General features: G+C 45.0%; 1 protein-coding gene across 1 annotated transcript in view; it reads right to left on the reverse strand.

Annotated features, from left to right (window-relative positions):
- TNRC18 (trinucleotide repeat containing 18) overlaps positions 1–24039 on the reverse strand; it is a 399546-nt gene that overhangs the window by 226886 nt on the left and 148621 nt on the right. The gene's annotated exons all lie outside the window — the stretch shown is intronic.

The following is a 24039-nucleotide window of genomic DNA, read 5'->3' on the forward strand; positions in this document are numbered from 1 at the left end:
CCCTGTCGAGGTGGTGGTGTACGATATTCTGGGTGAGGTTGGGAAGATTCGGGGTCTTGAGAAGGGCAGGGAGCCTCGAGCGGTCTGGATAAGGGCGTGGAGGAATATCAGACCTGCTTTTGGTGAACTGTCCATCTCTGGGTGAAAAGCTTTTTTCCTATGCTATTTCTTTCACGCCCTTAGCTTTTGTTGGTTAATATCTTCATTTTTGAAGAAGGGCTGCATGCATAATGGGGGTGGTTTTGTTTCTTGACCTCGCAGGTTTGATGTCTGGTGTGGTGGTGTGAGTCTTATTAAGATTATTTTTCCCTGTAATGATGTGTTTCATGATGTGAGTTTTGTTTTTGCTGTAAAGGCAGTCTTTATTTGAGAGCAGAATTTGCTATGTATTTTTTTCCCCTTTTCATGTAAATATGTATATATTTATTTATGTATATTGATTTTATGCTTATTGATTGCAAGACTTTTAATAAACAAAATTGGGAAGAATGATCCTTACATTGGTGGTCAGTGGGAAGAATGATCCTTACATTGGGGGTCAGTGGGAAGAATGATCCTTACATTGGTGGTCAGTGGGAAGAATGATCCTTACATTGGTGGTCAGTGGGAAGAATGATCCTTACATTGGTGGTCAGTGGGAAGAATGATCCTTACATTGGTGGTCAGTGGGAAGAATGATCCTTACATTGGTGGTCAGTGGGAAGAATGATCCTTACATTGGTGGTCAGTGGGAAGAATGATCCTTACATTGGGGGTCAGTGGGAAGAATGATCCTTACATTGGGGGTCAGTGGGAAGAATGATCCTTACATTGGTGGTCAGTGGGAAGAATGATCCTTACATTGGTGGTCAGTGGGAAGAATGATCCTTACATTGGTGGTCAGTGGGAAGAATGATCCTTACATTGGTGGTCAGTGGGAAGAATGATCCTTATATTGGTGGTCAGTGAGAAGAATGTCCCTTACATTGGTGGTCAGTGGGAAGAATGCTCCTTACATTGGTGGTCAGTGGGAAAAATGCTCCTTACATTGGGGTCAGTGGGAAGAATGCTCCTTACATTTCTTTTCAGCAGCTGCTATTAGAAAGCTATGTAGCCTTTAGGTCACATCCACAGCTTAAAGATCACACAGAAAAGTCATGCAGCACATCACATGGAATAACTTATGTGAAAAAGAATCACCTTGCAGTAATAGTCAGACGATTCCCCCTCACTCAGCAGAAATTCCATCCAGGCTTCTAGCAGGCAGCATGTGTTCTCTTCGCAGTGGGGAGAACTCCTCCTCCCCCTGCACTCAATTGGTGTCAGCTGGTCAGCTGACTTTCTTTCCTTTCCCAATGCATCAGCCTCCTCTGTTTATTGGAGGATCGGCAGGGCTGAGGGCGGGGCAGCAGCAGACTGCTTTACAGAGCAACCGGCCTGTAAACTGAAAGTGGACACCTCTCCCGCCCCCCCCCCGCCCCCACTGCTCTGCACAACGATCGGGGAGGACGCCAGGACTGCAGTTACAGACACAGTACAGTACAGCGCGACTGCTGCTTGTCTGAGTCTGACCCCGATAGTTCCACTACTAACTCGACTGGGGGGGATTTCACCATACATGTCCCCCCCACATTATTTCCTGGGGGGGGATGTGTCCCCCCCAGTTCCTACGCCCATGGCTGCAGATAGGTACTCGGGTACTCTGATGGGCTGGAGACAGGTACTCGGGTACTCTGATGGACTGGTGACAGATCCTCTTTATTACTGGAGCAATCAGTGTGTTTTGCTGTGCACTGCAAGCGGTAACTAGCGGTTACCGCAATCTCCTCCTCACACAGGATTGGTATGCGAGGAGAACCCAGTAACAGGCAGTTAGCGCTGTTTGTTAAAATTTGTGACAGGCTGTAATTGGACACAGCCGGTCATATGGTAAAGAGTAAATTTCATTGGCTCTTGGTGGCTTACCAATGGCGCCGTGAGGCTAGGAGGAGCTCCATGTGCTAGGTGGGTGAGCCAGCTTCTGCAGCCAGCGTGCAGGATCTTCCCCCCCCCCCCCCCCCTGCCTACATGTCCATAGCCGCCAGCTCTGAACAGCCGCAAGCTATCGGTAGAAGACCGGACATTTCATCTTATTTCCTTAGGCGCCCTGCCGCCTCACAAAGCAGTGCGGGTTTCAAGATGGCGCAGATGCGTCCAACGGCCTCTGGTCCGGCTACACAGAAGAAAGCTACTAAGGTAACGACTGCTCAGAATACAGGTGATGCCGCATCTCCGAGCGGCACCCCTCCCCCAGATCCCCTACAGCAGGTATATCCAAAGTCCGGCCCGCGGGCCAATTGCGGCCCCCGGGCTGCTTTAATACGGCCCCACAGGTAATTTGCAAAAATACATTGGCATCATTCATGACTTTTTCTGCTGCCATCATTAATCATCATCAGTGGTTTCTTGTAGCGCTTATATGTGGTTAACCCTTGTGTGGCTGATTAGAGAGCACTAATGCTCTGGATTGAGATTAATAAATTGTAAAATCTCAGTTAATGTCAATTGGTCTTAATCAGTTATCAATATATTTGAACACAACATGTATACTTGGTGTTATGTTCCTGTTCATATTTTTTTTTAACCTAAAAGTTGACAGACAACCTTTATTACCAATAATATGTAATGTAATTTACAATGTTCCTGACATATATTTCAGCTTCCTGGTCTGGATTTGTTTTTCATCTGGCCTTCAGATATGAAAGGCAGAGGGATTTAACACCTGTTTAAAATTGTCATCCATGTGATGAAATGAAAAGTATGCCGTTTGCAATAAACTTTGCATAAAATAGTTAGTTTGCATTTAATTTTAATGGTCCAAAGAATGTCAGGTAAAATGGTTGGCCCTCACGCATGTTCACTTCATCAAATCTGGCCCTCTTTGAAAACATCTTTGGACACCCCTGCCTACAGGAACAAACGCTGGAATTGTCAATGGGGATACATCCTCAGCTTCATTACTCTCAACCTCCGTTGGCCGCAGAGTGGAGAGACTTCCTAATGCAGATCCCGACGAAACAGGACATCCACGATATGGCAACATTAATCGTGAGTGATATTAAAACAGAAAATCAACTGCATCAAGAAAAAAATAGATCAGACAGAGGCCAGGGTCAGTGTTGCCAACCGTCCGTATATTCACGGACAGCCCGTAAAATCGGGGCACTTTTCTCCTGCCCTTAAATGCCCGTAGCAGGAAAAAAGTGCCCGTTAAAACTATGGCTGCGGCGATACAATCAGACTGCGCATGCGCGGCGTGGGCCTTGGTCTCGTCGCCGGAGTCCGGACACTCTCATCAGTCAGTCTCTGAGTCTCGTCATCATCTCCTCCTCCCTGCCTGCCTGACCGCCTCCGCCTGTGCCCTGCCCATGGCCCGCCCAGAATGTTCCCGCCACTGCCGCCGCGGGCAGCCTGAGCCTATCCACGGTGAGAGTAGCTGTGGTAGAGAGGAGGACACTCATGGAACTTGTGAGATTGAGAAGGGGGAAGGACGGGCCGGCAGAGCCAGAGAAGGACAGTGCCTGTGGGGATTAAAGGGGACAGGCAGGATATTGGGAATGACAGTGCCTGTGGAACTTGTTAGAAGGGGGCAGACACGGCAGAGCCAGAGAAGGACAGTGCCTGTGGGGACTAAAGGGGACAGGGAAATTGGGAATGACAGTGCCTGTGGGGACTAAAGGGGACAGGGAAATTGGGAATGACAGTGCCTGTGGGGACTAAAGGGGACATGGAATGACAGTGCCTATGGGGACTAAAGGGGACAGGGAAATTGGGAATGACAGTGCCTGTGGGGACTAAAGGGGACAGGGAATGACAGTGCCTGTGGGGACTAAAGGGGACAGGGAAATTGGGAATGACAGTGCCTGTGGTGACTAAAGGGGACAGGGAATGACAGTGCCTGTGGGGACTAAATGAGACAGGGAATGACAGTGCCTGTGGGGACTAAATGAGACAGGGAATGACAGTGCCTGTGGGGACTAAATGAGACAGGGAATGACAGTGCCTGTGGGGACTAAATGAGACAGGGAATGACAGTGCCTGTGGGGACTAAATGAGACAGGGAATGACAGTGCCTGTGGGGACTAAAGGGGACAGGGAAATTGGGAATGACAGTGCCTGTGGGGACTAAAGGGGACAGGGAAATTGGGAATGACAGTGCCTGTGGGGACTAAAGGGGACAGGGAATGACAGTGCCTGTGGGGACTAAAGGGGACAGGGAATGACAGTGCCTGTGGGGACTAAAGGGGACAGGGAATGAGTGCCTGTGGGGACTAAAGGGGACAGGGAATGACAGTGCCTGTGGGGACTAAAGGGGACAGGGAATGACAGTGCCTGTGGGGACTAAAGGGGACAGGGAATATGGAAATGACAGTGCCTGCGGGGACTAAAGGGGACAGGGAATGACAGTGCCTGTGGGGACTAACGGGGACAGGGAATGACAGTGTCTGTGGGGACTAAAGGGGACAGGGAATGACAGTGCCTGTGGGGACTAAAGGGGACAGGGAATGACCGTGCCTGTGGGGACTAAAGGGGACAGGGAAATTGGGAATGACAGTGCCTGTGGGGACTAAAGGGGATAGGGAATGACAGTGCCTGTGGGGACTAAAGGGGACAGGGAAATTGGGAATGACAGTGCCTGTGGGGACTAAAGGGGACAGGGAATGACAGTGCCTGTGGGGGCTGAAGGGGACAGGGAATGACAGTGCTGTGGGGGCTGATTCTGAAGGGGACACAGAAGGACAGTACTATGGGGTCAGAAGGGGGCACAGAAGGACAGTACCATGGGGTCTGAAGGGGGCACAGAAGGACAGTACTATAAGGGCTGAAGGGGGCACAGAAGGACAGTACTATAAGGGCTGAAGGGGGCACAGAAGGACAGTGCTGTAGAGGGTATATAAAGGTGGGCAGAGGAGGACTCTGCTGTGGGAGGGTGATGTAAAAGGTGGCAGAGGTGGACACTGATGTGGAGGGTGAAGTGGGGCAGATTAGGACACTACTGTTGGGGGGGAATGGGGGGTGTCTGCAGCCTCTAAATACCTACTGTACCATGTCCGCGGAGCCTCTGACCATCTCCTGTAGAACGTCCGCAGTCTGACCTCCTCCGGTATCATGTTTGCAGCCTCTAACCACCTCCTGTATGATGTCCACAGCATCTGACCACCTCCTGTATCATTTCCGCAGCCTCTGACCACCCTCAGGTAAGTGATAGCGCTGCCAGGCCAGGCTAAGGGGGGGTCACTGATGCAAGGGCTGGGTGAATACAATAATGTAAGGGGGAACTGATATAAAGGTTTCCCCCTTATAGCAGGGAATCCCCCCTTACCTTAGTGTAATTAATCTGTGGAAGGTGGTCTCTGGTCACCAGAGTCCCCCCCCCCCCCCATCAGAGTTCCCGATATTCCTCTCTACATCAGAGTCTGCAGGATTCACCCCTTACAGTGCAAAGGGGGAACTCTGCGGACCCTGATGTAAAAGGGAACTCTGATGTAAAGGGGAATGCAGTGGACTCTGATATAAGGCGGTTTCTGGTCACCAGAGCACCCACTTAAATCAGAGTTCCCCCTTAAATCAAGATCTGCAGCATTCCTCTTTACGTCAGAGTTACACTGTAAGGGAAATCCTGCACACTCTGATATATGGGGGAATGCTGTGCTGGCTGGGTTATATTATTCTGACCTTCATGTAAATGGAGAAATATGGTTTTTGACTTTTGTTTAACCTAAACACATTGCTAATAGCTCTATCTACATGTTTATAGTTTAAGTATTGATATTTGCACGGTTTAGCACTGAAAACAGCCTGTTTATGTACATTTTTGCAATGCCAGTAAAAAATTTGTGCCGTCCGTAAATTTTGGACGTTCTGCCAGTAAATTTCCCTCCGGGAGGTTGGCAACACTGGCCAGGGTGGGTGTAGTAGAGACAGTGCAATCCACATAAGACTCTAGAATATCTGATCTGGAAGATACACAGGTGTATTTACAAAAACAAGTTATTTTGCTACAATTGCAGCAGGATGATAGCGAGAACTGCAGCCGTAGGAACAACATACGGCTGCGAGGTCTACCAGAAACCATAAGGGGTCCGGAGCTTAAGAGAACGGTGGTAGGCATCCTGAATAGATTACTGGAGCGATCCCATACGGAAAAAATTGAGATTGATAAGAATACACAGGGTAAAGGCACCCCAGAGAACGGTTATGGAATTGATATCGGATGTCTTAATTAGAATTCATTTGTACTCGCTTAAAGAGGACATAATGAGGCAGGCTTGGTCTAAGGGTCCGATTGATTTTGAAAGAACTCATTGATTTTGAAAGAACTCAAATAAAATTATTACCAGATCTCTCCCACAGTACCCTACGGATGAGGGCTTCGGTTAGACCCCTTTTGGAGGTCATACGCAATGTGGGAGCCACTTATTATTGGGGCCATCCGTTTTATCTGAAAGTGGCGAGAAAAGCTAGGTTATTTACATTGAAATGGCCCAACCAACTCCTTGACATTTTTACTTTTCTCGAGTGTGCTCCCATTCCTGTGAATAACTGGTTGGACACTTTTGGAAATCAGAGCCCAGGGAACTACAGTATGAACCGACCCCCATGGTATAGGAGAAAACACAATAAGACAGCTGTAGATGAAGTTCATCGTCCTGACCAGGAATCATGAGCATAAACATTTGTTCAGTGGACGTATATAGAGCTAAATAGCAAAGACAAATGCCTTATGCCATATCAAAATGTTTTTTTCTATTCTCTTTTTTTTTTTTTCCCCCACCGACGCCCTCTAATGCACGGGTTTCTTTTTCCATTTTAATTTTTATTTTTTTTTTTTTTTAGAAGTGATTTAGTGTACACAAGTGCAAATTTTGAAGCATTGGTTATTTCACCCATAACCCAACCGGGTTTCTCCCCCCCCCCCTTTTTTTCCCCACACTTTTTTGTGCACGAGAATTGAAGTGTTGGATTTGTCACCCCGAATCTAAACGGGGAGTGTTTTTTTTTTTGGTTTATATGCAGGAGTGTTTAAACTTTATGGTATTACACTAGTTGGATTAACTATCCCCAATGTGTTTAGGGGATTGGGGGTCATGGGGGTATGTATTCTTCCTTTTTTTTTTTTTTATTTTGTTAGACAAGTAATACCTCTACGGGCAAGATGCTTTGGAACAGGATGAGGTATAGACAGCCCTCCCCTTTTTTTTTTTTTGGGAGGCGATATAAAGACTGAAGATGGAGGTTTCTTCTTCTTCTTTCTGAATACCCTCCCCATTTTTATGGATAAGCAATACTCGCTTGGCATTATATTTCTGAATAAAGGGTGAGACCTAAATAGGTCCGTCTGGAGAAAAAAATGTTTTCTTTTTTTTTTTTTCTTTACTGCTCTAAGGGGTGTCCTTAAAATTAGAGTTGTCTTATGTATTATTCAATGACTAATGTTATTTCTTGGGGAGAAGGGGAATGGGGGAGGGGATTGGGGTTTATTTGGCGGGTGAGGGAGGCATATATATATTAAGTGGTCGGAATAATCCTGCCAATGCGGACAGGATACGACATAAAAATATGGAGGCAGCCACCCACCGAATCACGTCTCCTTATCGTGGAGTTTTTTCTTTTTTCCCCTTTTTTTTTATTTGCTGTTTCTTTTATTTATTGGATATTTATTTAAATAAAACTTTTTTCCTTACGGTGCCTAGGTAACCACATTTCCCTCACTAGATAGCGCCTGGGTGCGCTGGATAAGATTTAACCTTTATAGGGGTTTATTTTTCCCTTCCTTTTTTTTTTTTTTTTTTTCTGAGGTGTTGTGTTTGTTTGCTTGCTGATGGTGTGTGGGGCTGGGGACCATTAAAGATGGCGGCTGAAGTAGGAATGGTGCGAAAGTTGGCTTCAGGATATAAGATTACTACCTACAACGTCAGAGGACTCTCTACTCCACAGAAACGTAGGCGACTTATGGGAGACCTAAAGAGGGATTCTACCCATATAACATTTATTCAGGAGACATATTTCCGTAAGGACTCACTTCCTAAGTTCTCTAATAGAGATTTTCCTTGGTCCTACCACGCCACTTCTCCCATACCAAAATCAAAGGGGGTTAGTATTCTGATCTCCGATTCTTTGACTTGGACTTTAAGAGAAGAACCGCCGGACCCGTTGGGCAGATACTTGCTGGTCAAAGGGAGTGTAGGACGAGTAGACATAACCTTCCTGAATGTGTATTTCCCCAATTCTGACCATTTAACATTTTTGCAGAAACTGCTACCAGTTGTAATGGACTTCCGTGAGGGTCATCTTGTAATGGGAGGTGATTTTAACTATGTTCCGGAACCATTGATAGATACTTCAAAAGAAAAATTCATGCATTTCATATGCACGATTACGGAAATTGCAGCGAGAAATTTCCCTCCTGGGTCTGATTGATCCATGGAGATTAATGCACCCAGGAGAGAGAAATTATACGTATTACTCCTCAATCCACGGCGCCTACACCCGTATTGACCGCATCCTTGTGACACAATCTGTTCTTCCATTGGTTATTGCCTCCGATATAGATGATTTCTCAATATCGGACCATGCCCCAGCGCATGTGATCATAGAATGGGAGTCTAGGTTACCTAGACCTATGACATGGCGAATAAATGAGTCTATTCCACAATCCACAGAAGCTGAGGCAGTGATAGATGAGGCTTTAACCGCTTGCCGACTGCGCACAGTATATTTACTGCGGCAGTCGGCCCCGGCCAGGCAGAGTGACGTAGGTCTACGTCGCTCGCCCGCCTCGGCTCGTTCACGGAGGAGTGCGGGAGTGTGACTGGCGGACCCGATGTCCGCCGGTCACACTACGATCGCCGCTACAGCGGGAGAAAGACAGAGCGGCTTGTGTAAACAAGCCACCTGTCAGTTCTCCCTGTGTAAAAGTGAAGATCAAACAGTTCTACTATGTAGAACTGTTGATCTTTGTTTTTACACTAGTAGACCTGTCCCTACACAGTTAGAATCACGCCCCTAGGACACACTTAACCCCTCCCTGTCCAATACTGTTAACCCCTTCCCTGCCAGTGTCATTTTTGCAGTAACAGTGCATATATATAGCACTGATTACTGCAGTAATGTCACTGGTACCCCCAAAAGTGTCAAAAATGTCAGTCAAGGGTCCGATCTGTCCGCCGCAATGTCGCAGTACCGCAAAAAAAATCGCAGATCGCCGCCATTACTCGTTAAAAAAAAAAACACCAAAAATGACAAAAATCTTTCCCTTTGTTAGTAAACGCGATAACTTTTGCGCAAACCAATCAAAATACGCTTTTTGCGATTTTTTTTACCAAACATAGGTAGCGTAAAACAAATTGGGCGAAAATTTTAAAAAATTTAGATTTTTACATTTTTTTTTGGGGGAATTTCATATAAAAAAAAGTGAAAAATATTGTTGTTTTTGCAAAAATTACGCTCTTTTTTTGTTTATAGCGCGTGATCAAAAAATCGCACAGGTGATCAAATACCACCAAAAGAAAGCTCTGTTTGTGGGAAAAAAAGGACGTGAAATTCGTTTAGGTACAGCGTCGCACGACCGCGCGATTGTCCGTTAAAGTCACGCAGTAAAAAATCGCAAAATAACCCCTGGTCTTTTAGCAGGAAAATCCTCCGGTGGTAAAGTGGTTAAATAATTATTTTTTGGAGAATACAGTGGACTCTCTTTCACCCTCAGTAATCTGGGAGGCACATAAATGTGTAATACGGGGCGTGCTTATCCGTTTGGGTACACAACGCAAAAGAGAACAAGATGAGACAATAAAGGAGCTTTTGTCTAAGATAGAGCAGCTTAGTAAGCAACATGAAAGATCATTCGCAGAAGTACATCTGACTCACCTCACTCTTGCAAGGGAGGAGTTAAACCGAATCCTTTTCCAGAAGACAATACGGGCTATGATGTGGACTAGAAGGCACTACAACGAGCAGTCTAACAAGCCGGGGTTGATGCTGGCACGGGCACTTAGGGGCCCGAAAAGACGAACCCATATCACCCGTATACGGGGTGCAAAAGGTGGGGAGGTACATACCTCTTCGGATATAGCAGACGAGTTCTATTCCTTCTTTCAATCTTTATACAATCTTCCAAAAACAGGGGGGAAAGTACCCCCCTATAAAGAAAGTGAACAAATAGATTTGTACCTGCGAGAATCGGGTATGCCTACCCTAGCAGAGGAACAGACACTTGCACTGGAAGGTGAGATCTCGGAAGAAGAACTATTTGCAGCCCTTACACAGACTAGACCACATAAAGCACCCGGCCCGGATGGATTCATTTTAGCTTATTACCAGAAATTTAGGGAGCGTTTAAAGAAGCACTTATTACTACATTTTAACGCAGTTAGGGGTGGCTCAATGTTTCCATCGGACACCCTTAGGGCACACATTACCCTTATACATAAAGAGAGAAAAGATCCCCTTCTATGTAGTAGTTACCATCCCATATCCCTGATAAATGCGCATACTAAGCTATACTCGAAAATATTGGCAAACCGTCCCCTGCCACACATCTCATACCTGATCCATTTGGACCAGGTGGGATTTGTGCCTTCCCGGGAGGCTCGGGACAATACGACCCGAGCAATAGAGGTCATTCATTCTGCACGTACAACACGGAGTAAATTGGTTATATTAGCTACTGATGCAGAAAAAGCTTTGACAGGGTGGCTTGGGATTTTATCCGAGCCACCCTGTCATATATCGGGCTAGGGCCACAAATGCGGCAATACATCTTGGCACTCTACTCTGCTCCTACAGCAGCCGTTCGGGTAAATGAATGGAGGTCGGACAATTTCCCAATTTCCAATGGCACCCGCCAGGGTTGTCTATTGTCCCCTCTTATATTCATCTTATGTCTAGAACCCCTATTATGTTGGATACGTCGTTCTCCGGATATAATGGGAGTGCAGGTAGGAGGCGACCAACATAAGGTGGCCGCATTTGTGGACGACCTTATGTTCTTCGCCATTAATCCGTCCCTCTCTCTCCCTAATATCCTAGAGGCCCTGCAAACTTACAGTAATTTGTCAAATTACAAGATACATTTAACAAAATCAGTGGTGCTTAATATATCCTTATCTACACAAGAAGAGTGACTTTTGCGTATATCTTTTCCGTTCCATTGGGCCTCAGATTCGTTGGACTACCTAGGGGTACAGATTACGGCTGACCCTCTAGAACTATATAGAAAGAACTATCTTCCCTTAGTAGGAAAGATTAAGGCAGATTTGCGAGCATGGCAGCTTCTGGCGTTAACATGGTTCAGTCGATGCAGCGTACTCAAGATGAACGTGTTACCCCGGATATTGTACATTATGCAGGCTCTTACAATTGCTGTTCCAATCGCGTTTTTTCAACAAATCAAAGGCCTATTTCGCTCATTTATTTGGGCAAATAGGTCCCCCCCGGATCAGGATGCAGACACTGTTCTTGCCTAAAGTAAGGGGAGGTATTGGCTTGCCAGATATCCTTTGGTACTATAGGGCCGTACATATGGTAAGGGTGGCAGACTGGCACTGTAGCAGAGCAACCAAGCGCTGGGTTGAACTAGAGATTGGGGAAACTGGCCAGTTAACCCCCCAGGCTCCTTGGTCGGTTTTTGAACCGAAAGATGTTATTTTAAAAAACACCCAACAGTGGGGGCAACCCTAAAAGAAATTAGAAGAGTGCAGTCCCATTTGAAGGTAGCTCCATCCCCATCTCCTTTGACACCTATATTAGGCAATCTGGATTTCCCACCTGGTTGCACAAATGCCAGAATTCGTAATTTGGCACAGTGTGATAGAACACGTTTATGTGATGTATGGCAGAGTGGCCCCACACCTACCCTAGAGGAGATTATGGCGTGGCCAGGTCTGTCACTGGACTATTTAAACATCTACCAGCTGTGACACTTTATCAGGTCATTTCAGAAAAAAGGATACGCACCTCGAGACTTGACTCAATTCGAGAGTATATGTAGGTCAGGAAAATCCCCTGGGCATTTGATATCTGTGTTCTATGCAATATTAATGGAAGATTCAGAAGAACGACAACTGCCGTTTCTACGAAAATGGGAGCAGGAACTCAATACCACGTTGACTAGCGAGCAATCTAATAAAATCTTGATTAGTACACAAATCCTCTATGGACAGCAAAATTCAAGAAACAGGGTAAAAATTCTTATCAGATGGTACAGAGTTCTATCTGTGGTGCATAGAATGGATGCGGCCCTGTTGGATAAGTGTTGGCGCTGTGGATTGGTGGAAGGAACTATGTTGCATATTTTCTGGGAGTGCACTCTTGTACGCCCGTTTTGGACAAAGGTAGCTTCAGTTATCAAGCTCTTAACCAATGTTGAAATACAAGAATATCCCACGCTCCGTTTGCTTCACTTAACCAAAAGTTCATTTAACCACTTTACCCCCGCTCACTTTGCTGCTACTGCAGCAAAGTGGCTCATTCCCGTCCAGCGACGTAGACCTACGTCGCTGGACTCCGCCCCTTGTGTTTTCAGTCACAGCGGGAGTCGGGCCAGGGGAGGAGCGGCGATGATCGCCGCTGCTCTTACCCGATCGTCGGGGATCGAGTCTGGAGATCCGCCCGCTGTATGTAAACACAGCGGGCGGATCTCTGAAGTGACAGGCAGGGTCAGATTGCAGGGTTCAGCATAGCTGAACCCTGGATCTGTCCTTGTGTCACTCAGTCACCTCCCCCCCCACACGTCAGTAAGCACCAGGCATACATTAACCCCTCCCTCTCCAATAAAATTAACCCCTTCCCTGCCAGTGTCATTTTTACAGTAACAGTGCATATATATAGCACTGATTACTGCAGTAATGTCACTGGTACCCCCAAGTGTGTCAAAAATGTCAGTCAAGGGTCCGATCTGTCCGCCGCAATGTCGCAGTCCCGCAAAAAAAAAAAAAAAAAATCGCAGATCGCCGACATTACGCGTTAAAAAAAAAAAAACACCAAAAATGACAGAAATCTTTCCCTTTGTTAGTAAACGCAATAACTTTTGCGCAAACCAATAAAAATACGCTTATTGTGATTTTTTTTTTACCAAAAATATGTAGCAAAAAACAAATTGGCCAAAAATTTTAAAAAATTTAGATTTTTACATTATTTTTGGGGGGAATTTCATATAAAAAAAATGTGAAAAATATTGTTATTTTTTCAAAATAAACGCTATTTTTTTTGTTTATAGCGCAAAAAGTAAAAATCGCACAGGTGATCAAATACCACCAAAAGAAAGCTCTGTTTGTGGGAGAAAAAAGGACGTAAATTTAGTTTGGGTACGGCGTCGCACGACCACGCAATTGTCAGTTAAAGTCGCAGAGCGCCGAATCGCAAAAAGTGGCCTGGACGGAAGACAGCAAAATCCTGCGGTGGTAAAGTGGTTAAGAGCTATAGAAAGTCACTGACTCTCCGTCTTCTCAACGCGGCAAAGGCGTGTATACCTATTTTTTGGAAGCAAACAATTCCACCACCAATTAAGCTTTGGCTCTCAAAAGTCAATGAGATCTATAAAATGGAAGAATTATCTGCCGCGCTGAGAAACACGGAAGATCAGATTAAGGTATGCTGGAGGCCGTGGGTTCATTATAGAGAAGCCAACAGGAGTCCGATGGGCTGGTACCCTCGGGCTCGTCCTGACCTAGTCTGCCGCTTGATGGTCCCCAGCCCACAATGTAAGGTTCTGCAACATAAGGTGATCAATGAATTTTTGCAACAATGCATTGGTGTAGACATTTTTTTCCTTTTTTTTTTTTCTCTTCGCATGATTGTTTTAGTATTATGATATTGCACTAGTCGGATTAACTATCCTTACTGTGTTTATGGGATGGGGGGTGTGGATTGTTTTTTTTTTTTTTTTCTATGTGGGTATTTGTTCTTATTGAAATGTCTGTTTAACAAAAAAAAAAAATAAATAATAAAAATATAAATTGAAAAAAATTTAATTGGCTCTTTACCCTGATTGGGGATGGGCTGTGTCAGAGTGATATGCCTCATCCCTGATCGCTGTGCACGAAGACAGTGCATGTGACCAGCTGTGATTGGACACAGCCTATCACGTTTTAAAGAGCCACTTTCATTGGCTCTTTACCCTGATTGGGGATGGACTGTGTTTCTAAGGAACACGCCTCATTCTGGATCATCTTGCTGCACCCTGGAGGGAGGGAATGTTCCTATTCGCCGGTAGGGAAGTGGTTAAAGTGGTTGTAAGGGCAGAAGGTTTATCCTAATGACTTCTATGCATTAACAGAAAAAGCCTTGTGTACAGCAGCCCCCCACAGCCCCATCTCGTTATAGCGATGTTGCATGAGAGACTCGCCTGTCAGAGACACTCCCCCCCCCCCCCTCATTGGCTGCGACAGCATCGAAGTGCCATTGGCTCCACTGCGGTCAATTAAAAACAGTGAGCCAATGAGGAGGGAGGAGGGAAAAGGGCCGGCCGCGGCTCTGTGTCTGAATGGACACATGGAGCTGTAGCGTGACTCAGGTGCCCCCATAACAAGCTGCTTGCTGCGGGGGCACTCAACAGGAGGGAGGAGCCAGGAGCGCCGGAGAGGGACCAGAGAAGAGGAGGAGCTGGACTGCTTTGTGCAAAACCCATGCACACAGCAGGCAAGTATATGTTTGTTACTTTTAAACAAAACAAATTGAGACTTTAGTATCACTTTAAGTGTACATACAGATTAACCACTTGCTGACCAGGCCAGTTATGACACTTCTCTCATATGTAAAAATCTGTGTTTTTTGGTAGACATTTACTTAGAACCTCCAAATATTAAATCTTTTCTTTTAGCAGAGGCCCTAGATCAGTGGATCTCAACTTCTGTCCTCAGGACCCACTAACAAGCCTGATTTTAAGCATTACCTTGGGGAGATGCAGACTAGAATACTGCAATCACTGAGCAGCAAATTATATCACCTGTGATATATTACAGTTGTCTTGCAAACCTAGCCTGTTAGTGGGTCCCGAGGGCAGGAGTTGGGAACCACTGCCCTGGAGAAAAATATGACTGTCGTTGAAATTTTTTGTCATACGGTATTTGTACAGCAATTTTTCAAACACAATTTTTGGGGAAAAAATACACTTAATAAAAAAAAAAAAAAAAACAACCACAACAACAATATATAAACAAAATTATTATTAAATATCAAAGATAATGTTACGCCAAATAGATACAGTGCATCCGGAAAGTATTCACAGGGCTTTCGTTTTTCCATATTTTGTTGTTACAGCCTTATTCAAAAAAGGATTAAATTCATTATTTTCCTCAAAATTCCACAAACACCACTCAATAATGAAAACGTGAAAGAAGTTGGTTTGAAATCTTAGCAAATTTAATAAAAATAAATGAAAAAAATCACATGTACATAAGTACTTGCAGCCTTTGCCATGACACTCAAAATTGAGCTCAGGTGCATCCTGTTTCCACTGATCATCCTTGAGATGTTTCAACAACTTGATTGGAGTCCACCTGTGGTAAATTCAGTTGATTGGATATGATAAAGAAAAGGCACACATCTGTCTATATAAGCTCCAACAGTTAACCGTGCATGTCAGAGCCCAAACCAAGCCACGAAGTCCAAGAAATTGTTTGTAGACCTCCAAGACAGGATTGTATCAAGGCACAGATCTGATGAAGAGTACAGAAAAAATTCTGCAGCATTGAAGGTCCCAATGAGCACAGTGGTCTCCATCATCTATAAATGGAAGACGTTTGGAACCACAAGGACTCTTCCTAGAGCGGGTCGCCCGTCAGGGAGGTGACTAAGAACCCGATGATCACTCTGACAGAGCTCCAGCATTTCTCTGCGGAGAGAGGAGAACCTTTCAGAAGAACAACCATCTCTGCAGCACTCCACCAATCAGGCCTGTATGGTAGAGTGACCAGATGGAAGCCACTTCTCAGTAAAAGACACGACAGCCCATCTGGAGTTTGCCAAAAGGCACTTGAAGGACTTAAAGACCATGAGAAACAAAATCCTCTGGTCTGATAAAAAAAATAAACATTGAACTCTTTGGCTTGAATGGCAAGCATCATGTCTGAAGGAAACCAGGCACCGCTCATCACCTGGCCAATACCATCCCTACAGTGAAGCATGGTGGTGGCAGCATCATGCTGTGGGGATGTTTTCCAGCGGCAGGAACTGGGAGACTAGTCAGGATTGAGAGAAAGATGAATCTAGCAATGTACAGAGACATCCGTGAAAACCTGCTCCAGAGCGCTCTGGACCTCAGACTGGGGCGAAGGTTCACCTTCCAACAGGACAGCAACCCTAAGTACACAGCCAAGATAACAAAGGAGTGGCTATGGGACAACTCTGTGAATGTCCTTGAGTGGCCCAGCCAGAGCCCAGATTTCAACCCAATTGAACATCTCTGGAGAGATCTAAAAATGGATGTACCAACGCTCCCTATCCAACCCGATAGAGCTTGAGAGGTCCTGCAAAGAAGAATGGGAGAATCTGCACAAAAATAGGTGTGCCAAGTTTGTAGCATCATATTCAAAAAGACTTGAGGCTGCAATTGGTGCCAAACGGTGCTTCAAAAAATATTTAGCAAAGGCTGTGAATACTTCTGTACATGTGATTGTTCTCATTTTTTATTTTTAATACATTTGCAAAGATTAAAAAAAAAAAAAACTTCTTTCATGTTGTCATTATGGGGTATTGTTTGTAGAAATCTGAGGAAAATAATGAATTTTTCCATTCCAATTCCATTTTGGAATAAGAGCTGTGAATATTGCCCGATGCACTGTAAATATCCAACATGTCATGCTTTAAAATTGCACACGCTCGTGGAATGGCGCCAGACAACTTTACTTGAAAAAAATCTCAATAGGTGATGATTTAAAATTTTCTTTTACAGGTTACCAGTTTAGAGCTACAGAGGGAAGTCTAGTGCTAGAATTATTGTTTTCACTATAACGTTTGCAGCAATATAGTGTGGTTCGAACCTATATGTGGGCGTGACCTACGTATATATTCGCCACTGCGGGTGAGCACAGGGGGGGATGGGTGCGCACATTAAAAACATTTTTATAAAATTATATTACTTTTATTTGTTTTATACTGTCCCTTTAAATTTTTTTAACCCTTTTATTGCTATCGCAAGAAATGTAAACATCCCTTGCGATAACAATACAGCATAACAGGGTCCTCTTCATGAAGAGACCTGGGGTATAAGACCCCACATCTCTCCTCTACAAATGGAAAGCATTAGATAAAAATAGATATATAAAAACATTGATCTAGTGCTTTAAAAAAAAAAAAAAAAAAAAAAAAAGGGATTGTTTATATCAGACTAGTCCTCATGTCGCTCTGGTCCTCGTAGACCAAAGGAGGTTAGCCACCTCTCCTCAGCTAATCTCTCTGGGATAAGTTCTCGGGGCGAATGATCATCCAAGTAAGCCAAGAACCACCAAAAAGCAGGCGCGCGGCTGGGCACCCCTCCCACGACTTCTAAAAGAGAAGCGCTCAGGTCACTTTCAGCGGTTAGATTATTGCCGGCTGAACAAAACAATACCAGGGTTATGGCATATTGCTGCAGCCATAACCCCAGTATTCAACTTCAAACCAAAGACATCTTGACTATGGCAGGCTGTGAAGTTGTTATAGTCTTTTACAAAATAAATCAAATATCCAGGTATTTCTGTGCATTCCTTTTATCTGTCAGGTAATATTCTGAATGTGTAGATGGTGCATGCATAAAATAAATCTGGCAGGTATACCATGCAACTAGAAAAAAAAGAAAATTAAGGGGATACAATAACCTTAAGGTATTTTTTTCAAGCGAAGAATGAGAAATGTAGTGGACGGGAACCTTTGCGTCAAAAACAAGGAGCAGGAGAGGTAAAAAAGCAGCGGCTCGAAGGCACCAGAGAGGGAAAATAATCACGGGTAAGGGGTGGGGTAGGAGCTTGAACTAAGAGTTAAATAACTGCAAATAAAATGCAGGGAAAATACCACATACAGTCGATCAGTTGTAAAAAGTTAAATTCACTAAGAATTTATCGTTAAATATCAAATGTGGTATTTGTTAAATTTAGCTGCAATTACCGCATTATTTAATGTGGTAACTTACCGCATTGAGCTGGCTACTAAAGGAGCAGACCAGGACGTCAAAAAACAGCCTGGGAGTCAGGGGACCCCTTGCTTTTTGACAAATAGCTGGTTGCTAAGCAGCAGGGCCAGGAAAAAGGCTGCTGCGTCCATAACAACCGATGACTCATCAGCGGGCTTTCCCGCTAACAGTGGATTGTAAAAATTAAAGCCGACAATTAAAACGCATAAAGGAAACAGTGCACCCTCACTCCTGAATCATACCAGGCCACATGCCCTCAACTTGGGGAGGGTGGGTGCTTTGGGGCAAGGGGGCTCTGCCCCTATGTGAATGAGTATGGTATACATAGTACCCCTACCTATTCATCAAAAAAATAGGAAAAACCCAGACACATTGTACCCCCCTACCCATTCCCCACAAAAGTGTCAAAAAAGTAAGAAAAAAAAAAACCCACAGTTTTTGACAAATGCTTTATTAAAAAATAAAATAAATAGTGTCCCGATGTAAATCCATCGTCATGCGATGGATTTTGTGACGTCACGGACCGATGCATGCTGGGTCGGTGAGGTCACGAGGGGGCGGAGCGACCAGGTGACATCACCAGGTGGCTCTGCCCTTCCCTGTATAAGAACTGTCAAACAGCGAAGGAGGCATTCGGCAGCCAGCTGTGCTCAGGAGCAGAGCTCTTTTTTCTTTTGGGTTTTGGTGGGGGGCGGCAGGCGTTGTGATTGACGATAGATTTACAATCAGTGGTCACGGTTTTTATTTTTTAATAAAAGATTTGTCAAAAACTGGGTTTTTCTTACTTTTTGACATTTTTGTGGCGAACGGGCAGGGGTACAATGTTACCCATACACATTCATGGGGGGAGGGGGCGGGATCTGAAGTGCCTGGTATAGACTGGAGGGGTGGAACACTGTTTTTCTCACTTTGTTTTTTTTTTTTTTTACAACCTGTAACAGCTGTTAGCGAGGAAGCCGACTGACAGCTGATGAGTCATCGGTTGCTAAGGACCCGGCAGCTGGCTTTCCAGCACGCTGCTTAGCAACCAGCTATTTGTCCCCAGACCTCAGGCTGTTTTCTTGACAAATACTGCATGTGATACTGCCAGCTAAATCCTGCTGGTAATCATGGCGTGCTTTTTTTTTTTAGTTAATTCTTTTTTTTTAATTTTGCAAAAAAACTTGAATACAGAAGAAAAGGGGAAAAGAAAAGAAGAAAAAAACAAAAACACAGAACTAGAAAGCACAACAATGCACCCCCCCCCGCCCCCCCAACCTCGGTAGTGTCCAGGTGTAGCAATGTCCATAGAAAAAAGTGGCAAGGAGGCTTCTCAGGAACCATGAAGCTTGGCGGTGTCTCTCTCCTCAGTGTCCAATCAAGGAACAGTAAGCAGCCCCCCCTCCCCTTTTACCCCCTTACACTGTCTACTTCAGATGAAAGACAATAAACGTTATGACACATAGTGTATGACCACGGGCCACCCCCCCCCCCCCCCCGGCAGCGGCCACAGCCACCTCAAAGAGGGGTGGATGAGCTCTCAGTCCAACTTTGCCAGACTTTGTGAAACTTAACACATACTCTATTCACATACGTTGCTTTATAAAAAGGGTAACATTTTGTTTACAAGAGATTTCCAGTACTCTTATCAATGGCGCCTTGGCCTTCCTCCAATGCAGGAGAATAGCCTTACACGCATAGAACAAAGTAACTGACAACAAGGTTCGTTGTGCTCTCAAGGATGCCAGTTCCTCCACCAACCCCAACATACACACCGACAGTTAGTGGCACCCTCAAAGTAGTGACCTCCTCAAGGGTCCCCACCAAACCCTGCCAGAATCGTTGTATTGACACAGTTCCAAAACACATGCCCGAAGTCCGCCGGAGCATGCCGACACCTCCAGCATTCCGCAGATCCTGAGGCATACATCCCAGCAACCCCAGCAGGTGTATAATATACCTGATGTAAAATCATGTATTGTGTAAGTCGGTCCCTAGATGATCCCAAGAATTTAAAGGGCTGGTCCCACATTGTCCCAATCCTCACTTTGTAATTCCGGTACCAGAGAAACCCATTTCTCTGTACATTTAGTGAGTGCCTTGGCGCAGTTGGTAAACACACAGTAGATATTGCTTTAGGTAACTGTTCCGAGGCCAGTAACCTCTCCAGGTCGGAAGCCTGCAGAGCCACCGAAGTGCCTCCAAATTGAGAGTGAAAAGCATGCCACAGCTGCAGGTAATGGACAAAATACCTGCTATGAAGTTGAAATTTGGATTTCAACTCCTCAAACATGAGCAGCGGCCCTCCCCCCACAATATCCTTTAGCTGTTTAACCTCCCTGGTGGTATGATTATTTCAGATTTTAGGTGCTGAAAGCGGTGCATTGTTTTGCATAGAAATCTGTTTTTCTACATTTTAAAACTCCGGTTCCCTTCCCTGCGAGCGTTGGAAAAGCACAGGCAGGGCACTGGAAAAGTCCCCAGGTGAAATCCTGTGGTAAAATGGCATTATACAATGTAACCCATTAGGATTACAGCTTTGTACAATGTCATTTAGTGTATTTACACTTTTGAATTTGCCGCTTGTTCCACCCGATGCAACGCTCCCAGGGAGGGAACTGGAAGGCAAGTGCCGGCAATCAGCCATGCACAGAGCGGGGAGAGACTGAGGACGACGGGAAAATCGGCGGGGGAGCGCAGGGAAGGTGAGTAACATTGCAGTGTAATCCCGAGTGTGGCTCGGGGGTTAACGCTTTTGGTACTGAAATTAACCCCGAGCCACACTCGGGAATCCTGCCAGGGAGGTTAATACCCTTTTCCGCCCATACACCAGGGTCCGGTATAGTTGCAAAGTGAGGGAGATCCGGATTAAACCAGAGCCGTGCAGTATAAGGCTGCATAAGGAGTTGCACCTGATCCTACGCCTTAATCATGACTTTCATGGTACTTGTGAGCAGAGTAGATCCCCGAGGTCCCCTAAAAAGATGATGATTTAGTCCCTCATAGGAGCCCGCCAACGCCGCTTCCAGAACATTTGACGCTTCTCCATCCTCCCTAAGGAGCCATCTCCAGGCATAAACCATGTGATCTGCCAAAAAATATTTGTGAAGGTCTGGGAGCGCTAGTCCTCCCTGACCCAAGGGTTCCTGAAGGACCTGGATTCCCAATCTGGAAGTGCCAAGGACCATAAGAAAGAACTAAACAGCCCCTCAATTTTCCTAAAGTAGGATCTAGGGACCCACACCGGTGATACCCTAAGAAATACAAAATAACAGGTAGCAATTTTAGCTTGATGAGATTGATCTGTCCTATTGATAAGGGAAGATGTTTCCAGGCCTCCAACCTCCTCTTAAATGCTGGTATCAGAGGATGCAGGTTCAAGGCCAGGAAATCTAGGACCCTCGCAGAGATAACCACCCCGAGTATGTGATTTGATCCACCCATGGAATAGGGGTATTAGAGGACGCCAAAGCCTTGGCCCCACTATCAATAGGAAGAATACTAGACTTTCCTCAATTAATCTTAAGGCCCGAGTACTTAGAGAATGTAGTCAGAATTTAGTAAACCGCCTGCAAGGAAGGGCCAGGATCCTGCAAAAACAGTAAAAGATCATCTCATTTAATGCCGTGCATTCCCATATTCCCCCCACTGCTAGGGCCTTAACCGCCTGAGACTTACACAAAGCAATCGCGATCGGTTCCACAACTAAAGCGAACAAAAAGGGTGAAAACGGACACCGCTGTCTGGTCCCCCTTCCCAATGACAAACGTTCAGAGAGTCCAAGGCCTATCTTCAGGGATGCTCTGGGGCACCTATAAAGCAAAGATATCCAAGCCATGAAACGGGGACCAAAGCCCATACGACCCAAGACCATAGTCCTATAGCCCCAGTCCACCGAGTCAAAAGCCTTTTCCATATCTAGCGATACAACCACTCTAGTCCCCGAGCCCTCATGCGCTATTTGCAAGTGAGTGGACAACCTTTGAAGATTAGTGTCAGTCGACTTTCCCGGAATAAACCCAGTCTGGTCAATATCGACCAATGAGAAAACTACCCGTGAGAGTCTAGCAGCTAAAACCTTAGTAAGAATTTTTAAATCCATGCTGAGCAGCGCGATTGGCCTATAAGATGCACATTCCAACGGGTCTTTGCCCGGCTTAAGGAGAAAAATGACATGAGCTTCCAATAAGGAATCTGGCAGTACATTTTATTCAAGACAATACTTATAAAGGGCTTGTAAACGAGGCATTAAGGTCCCAATGTGGGTCCGGTACCATTCGGCTGGGAAGCTGTCCGGTCCCGGAGATTTGTGGGAGGGAAAAGATTGTATCACCATTTCAGTCTACTCAATGGTGAAGTCTCTGTCCAAAATTTCAACGTCACTCTCTGGGAGAGTGGGGATGGGCAAATCCGCTAACAGGCTTTGTAATTCAGAGGCAAAGTATATGGGAAAAGGAGCGTACAGAGTTTTGTAAAAAGCAAGAATGATGTCAAATCTCTTCCTGTACACGAGGAGAGTTCCCCCCCCGTCAGAGTCCGGATACATGGCACATTTGTTTGCCCTCTCTGGTCCACGACTAACATGGCCAAGAGCTTACCTTTTTTATCGCCCTACTCACAGATTCCACCCGTCGTTTCCAGGATCTCGGAGTCAGCTCAGCGATGTGCAAAGCCAGGTTCCTCCTTGCCTTCAACAATCTAGAATATGTATCAGGGGCAGAGCATGGGGCATAAGCAATCATCACCTGCTGTTTAACACTCTGGTTCGTTTGTGAATTGGACTTGAGAGCTTTTTATGCGGTATTTTCCGGCACATTTTTTTTTTTGTAAATACCACAATCTTTTTTTTTTTGTGTGTGAATTGGACTAAGATTACCACATGCAATAATTTATGCAAATGAGTAACAGGATACCCTTATTGCATGTGGTAAAAGTTGGTGAATTAACCCCATGGTCTTTACACCTTTCAAGTAGAGCTGCACGATTAATCGTATGAAAATCGTGATCTCGATTCACCCCCCCTGACGATCTAAACCTGACATATGCTCGATTCTTTGAATAGCTGCAGAGAGAACAGCTGTGGAAAAAAAACAAAAACCTATCAGCATTAGGCCCCGTTCACATAGGGGCGTCGCTACCTCGGAGCGGCCGCCACGGACTTCATAACATTGAAGTCTATGGCGGTCGCCTCCTGGTCGCCCCAAAGAAGCTCCGGACCCTTTTTCTAAGTCGGAGCGACTTGTGTCGCTCCTATTAGAACGGGTCCGCAGATTCCCTCACAGGTCGCCCTAGTGTGAACCGGGACTAAGTCTCCCAGTAATTATAAACAAAATGATTACATTGTATCTTTTCCTTCCCTCTGCCAGGAGAAAGGAAGTTTAACCTCTTAAAGACTAGACCTTTTTCTGACACTTGTTGCTTGCAAGATAAAATCAGTTTTTTTTGCTAGAAAAGTACTTAGAACCCCCAAACATTTTATATATTTTTTTAGCAGAGACCCTACAGAATAAAATGGCGATTGTTGTAATATTTTATGTCACACTGTATTTGCGCAGCAGTCTTTCAAACGCAATTAATAGACTTTAATGAATAAAAAAAAAAAACGTAACAGTAAAGTTATCCCAATTTTTTTTTGTTACACAGAGAATCGTGATCTTTATTCCAAGCTAAAAAATTGTGATTCTCATTTTGGCCAGAATCGTGCAGCTCTACTTTCAAGTAAGATATTCATTTTGTGTGAAGAATGGTAAGCAGATTTGAGTTACACCGATAGCAACAGTCAAAGACATTAGGAAAAAAAATTGTGGATGACAGACATGTTCTGTACCATCCGGTCAAAATAATATTAGTCTTTTGATGCTTGATACAGATTGAGGATCTGAGCAAGACATACAGAATTTTCTGGCATTGTTCCATTGTGAAAGACATCTAACACT

The sequence above is a fragment of the Pelophylax lessonae genome (genome assembly GCF_965119305.1).
Source record: "Pelophylax lessonae genome assembly, chromosome: 6".
NCBI classification, from domain to species: domain Eukaryota; kingdom Metazoa; phylum Chordata; class Amphibia; order Anura; family Ranidae; genus Pelophylax; species Pelophylax lessonae.